Here is a 4,999-nt window from a genome sequence, read left to right as displayed (position 1 = left end):
AGGATATGAACAGACACTTCTCAAAAGAAGACATTCATACAGCCAACAGACACATGAAAAAATGCTCATCATCACTCGCCATCAGAGAAATGCAAATTAGAACTTATATTTAAAAGGACAGCAAAGCATAAAAGTTTGGAAAATTTGCAGACTGGCCATGTGGTAGAAAAGAAAAACCTATTTTCTTGGGAGGAAATTGGGGGAAAATGGTTTTGTGGGCCAGGCCCAGGGCCTTGCTGTTCTGTATAGTCTCAAAACATGAAGCCCTGCATCCCAGTCCTTCCAGCTCCAACTGTAGCTAAAAAGACCCCAGATATGTCTCAGGCCACTGCTCCAAATGGTGCAAGCCAAAAACCTTGGCAGCTTCCATGTGGTGTTAAGCCTGTGGGTTCACAGAGGGCAAGAGTTGAGGCTTGGGAGCCTTTGCCTAGATTTCAGAGGATGTGTGAAAACACATGGATGTCTAGGCAGAAGTCTTCTGCAGGAGTGGAGGCCTCATGGAGAACCTCTACTAGGGCAGTGAGGTGGGGAAATGGGGAGTTGGAGTCCCAACATAGAATCTCCACTGGGACACTCCCTAGTGAGGCTATGAAAAGAGAGCCACTTTCCTCTAGACCCCAGAAAGGTAGATCCACCAACAGCTTATATCATGTGCCCGGAAAAGCCACAGGCACTCAACACCAGCCTGTGAAAGCAACCAAGAGGGCTGCACCCTGCAGAGCCACAGGGATAGAGCTGCCCCTGGCTTTGGGAGCCCATCCCTTGCATCAGTGTTGCATGGATGTGAGACATGGAGCCAAAAGAGATTATTTTGGAGCTTTAAGATTTAATAATTGTCTTCTTGGGTTTCAGAGTTGCATGGGGCCTGTAGCCCCTTTGTTTTGGCAAGTTTCTCTGTTTGAGAAATGGAATATTTACCCAATGCCTGTACCCCCATTGTATCTTGGAAGTAAGTAACTTGGTTTTGAATTTACAGGCTTATAGGCAGAAGGGACTTGCCTAGTCCCAGATAAGATTTTGGATTCAGACTTTTGAGTTAATTCCAGAATGAGTTAAGATTTGGGGGGACTGTTGGAAAGGCATGATTGTGTTTTGAAATGTGATAAGGACATGAGATTTGGGAGGGGCTGGGGCGGAATGATATGGTTTAGCTCTGTGTCCCCACTCAAATCTCATGTTGAATTGTAATCTCCAATGTTGGGGAAGGGACCTGGTCGGAAGTGATTAGATCATGGAGGTGGATTTCCCATTTGTTTTTCTCAGGATAGTGAGTTATCATGAGATCCGGTTGTTTGAAAGTGTGTAGTACTTTCCCCCTGCCCTTTGCTCTCTCTCTCTTGCTGGCGATTTGAAGATGTGATTGTTTCCCCTTCACCTTCCATAATGATTATAAGTTTCCCGAGGTCTCCCCAGAAGCAGAAGCCTCTATAACCCATAGAACTGTGAGACAATAAAACCTCTTTTCTTTATAAATTACCCATTCTCAGGTGTATTTTTATAGCAGAGTGAGAATAAACCAATACATATAGCAACTCAACATATGTAGAATGTCACAAGTAAGTTAATAGCTCCCAAATATTTAGTTCAGTGTCTTAGGCATTTACAGTCATGATCTTGTTCAACTACTATCTAAGAGCTCATAACTCCTATATTAGTTTTGGCTATATTACTCTCTCAACAACATAAGATCTCGTCAATAATGGATTAAGTACTTATATATTTATTTATCTCATCAATAATATCATCAATAAAGGATTAATTTCTTATGGATTTGTTTATCCTGTAAAGAAGAAACACTGAGTTAATCAGTCTAGAGTATTTTAGTGCTATCAACAGAGCTTATGTCTCTTTCCATTTTTCTTTTCTCCTAAGCCCAACTTGCAGGCTATTGTCTTTCTTCTGTTGCCAATGGATACAAAATAGCTGCTGTACCTGCAGGTCTTATGATCTCATTCCAGGTATTAGAAGGAAAGAGGAAGTAGCAAAGGGCAGAAGGGCAAAGGAAATGACAACTATCTTTCTCAATCAATTACACATTCCTGAATCCCTTACCCAGTGAATTTCCAATTATATCTCATTAGAACTATGTCTTATGACATCCTTACCTTTGGTAGATAAAAACAAATGCGATTACATTTTCAACTTTTATCACTGTCTTGAATTTTCCCTTGAACTTCTAATCTGTATACCTAGCTCCACCTGAGCATCCCAGGGGCAACTCCAGCACCACAAATCTAATACAAACTGAATTCTCCTTCTATCCACATTTCTTCTCCATAGATGTTCTTCAATCTAGTAAACATCTTAAGACAGAATTCTTGGTATGAGCTCAAATCTTCTATATATAATTGATAATCAAGCCATGTCTTCTGCCTCTCAAATCCTGCCTGAATTTTCTCTTTCTTTCTAATTCAAAAATTTTAACTTAGTTTTGGCTCTTGTAGCTCTTGCTTAGAAAATTGCAATAGCCTTCTGACTAGTCATTCTATTTTGAGATAGAACTTCTTTCAGTTTTACCTCATACTTCTTAAAGAATGATGTTCTAAAAGGCAAATCTGATCATGTGCTCCACTTCCACCTATATACTCCTTAGCTAGTATGTATACATTTATACATATAGCTTTTTATGGCTACTTGCAGTCTTACAAATTATTTGCATTTTTTATGCATAACAAATGCTCCTGTGTCACTGTAAGTAATTAATTAAAGGCATTGACTCAGTAAATTATAAGCAGAAGTACATTTATTCTTTGCCACTATTTCCTTTTTATATCCATTCTATTAAGTTGTTCTTAAATACAATCCAATCTGTATAACAGTTTTAATCTTGAATTCAAATTTTAAAGCTCATTCTTTTTCCAATAAGGAGTTTTGTGATTATTGTTAGACAAACTCTACCTACATTATGCAGGATAAATATTTAGTTTTTTTTTGATTCAGGATATGTCTCCCATTGATAGCCCTTGCAATGTGGTTCTTGATTACTAAATCCCACTCTTCTATCTCAGAAATTATTTCTGTTAGGATTCTCTCTCACCCCCGACTGGACAACTGGAGTAGGACCACTTTCAAGACTCAATTTTGGCTCCCTTCTGTAGGTTTTGTATCTCTACTCCATAGGATATACTTGACTTTCCCCCAGGTGTGGTGAAGGAGATGTTTATTTCCTCTGTAATTCTTTCCTCCCACTCTACAACTGGGCGCCACTTCAGCCAGCTTCTTGCCTTTAAATATTTTTATTTTCAGTATGAGTTAGGTTCCAGTCCTTATATTCCTCAAATGCTAGGGAATTTTGAATGGTTTTCTGAAGCAAAACGGTAGGAAAACCACTCACCTAACTGGTGTCTGGGGATAGATAGCCTATTCTATATTCCAGCCCTACTGTTAAAAGGAAGAAACTGAAGAGCATAGATGTAACATTTTCCAAAAATATTTATTCTATTCTATCAACCTCTCAATACATTTTTAGATTCCCATTGTACAGTTTGGAGGAGAATGACAAGCTGTGTCAGTCTACGTCTGATATACTAAAAAATCCATCCTGAAGACTCAGAAAAGCTTAACAGAACAAATGTATCTCTCATTTATGATTTATGTCTAACACCAATCAGCTGGAGACTCTGATCTACATATCTACTCCAAGACTCAAGCAGATAGAGATTTAACAACTTGGTGACTCTTTCATTTCAAAATGTGTCTGCAGATTGTCTACATCAGGAAAAGACATAAAGCACCCCAATTGCCTTAATCAGGAAGTGACAAATGTCTTTTTCTTCTGATCACAGTACATTGACAAGAACTACTCATACTCTGAGTATGACACATCTGAGTATGACGTATGAGTATGATACATCTGAGATATGTGTCTTTTCAATGTGTAGGGAGGAAAATACTACCACAATCTCACCACAAAGACTAATAGCGGCCAAGCTGGTAGACCATTGTGAGTCCAAACACCTATTTTAGAGTGTGCAGGGTTTTGACACCTATTATTCTCAGAGCAGAAGCATCATCCAAAATCCAGAAAAGAAAAGGCATATCCAAATTGCCATCATCACTTCTCTTACACTTTGGAGCCTTTATTAAGTAAAGCAAGGGTTACCTTAATACAAGCACTACAATATTGCAATCCTCAATCTAATAACCAAGACAGCTACTAAGTGACTAATAGATGGGTGGTCTATATGGCATGGATATGGTGAACACAGAAATGATTCACATCCCAGGCAGGAAAGAGTGGGACAGCACAATATTTTATCACACTACTCAGAATGGCATGCAATTTTAAACTTGTAAATTATTTATTTCTGGAATTCTTTATTCAGTATTTTGGACTTTCATGATTTCATGAAAAGTGAAACCACAAAGGGGAGCTATTGTATTTTTTTAAATGGCTGAAACCTTCCCAAATTTATTGAAAAATATTAATCTATAGATCTCAGACTCAATGAATTCCAAGTAGGATAAACTTTAGAGATTCACAATTAGACACTGCATAACCAAACTGTCAAAGATGAATACAAAAACAATTTTTAATGGAGCAAAGTAAGTGATTCATCATGTGCAAAAGATCTTTAATAAGATTGACAAGTGATTCCTTATCAACCAAGAGTTCTATTTCCAGCAAAATTATCCTTCAAAAATGATGGAGAAATTAAGATGTTCCAATATAAAACAAAACCAAGAAAATGTGTTACTACCAAACCCACCTTACAAGAAATACTAAAGGAGTTCTTCAGGCTGAAATAAAAGAACACAAGACAGCAACTTTACACATAGAGAAACATGAGAACCAATAAACTTAACTCCATAGAGAAACATAAAAACAACTTGAATACATATATTCTGTAACCCTTTTTTTCTTATCTGATTTAAAATGTAATTTAAGTACTTATATTCTTCATGTCTCACTTCTCTTTTGTTCCTCTATCCCTTTCTTACTGCCTTTTCTTAGGTTAAACAGATATTTTTTAGTGTAAAATGTTAATTCACGTATCTT

The sequence above is a fragment of the Mandrillus leucophaeus genome, unplaced genomic scaffold (genome assembly GCF_000951045.1).
Source record: "Mandrillus leucophaeus isolate KB7577 unplaced genomic scaffold, Mleu.le_1.0 Scaffold203, whole genome shotgun sequence".
Taxonomy (NCBI): domain Eukaryota; kingdom Metazoa; phylum Chordata; class Mammalia; order Primates; family Cercopithecidae; genus Mandrillus; species Mandrillus leucophaeus.
This window is presented reverse-complemented; position numbering follows the sequence as displayed.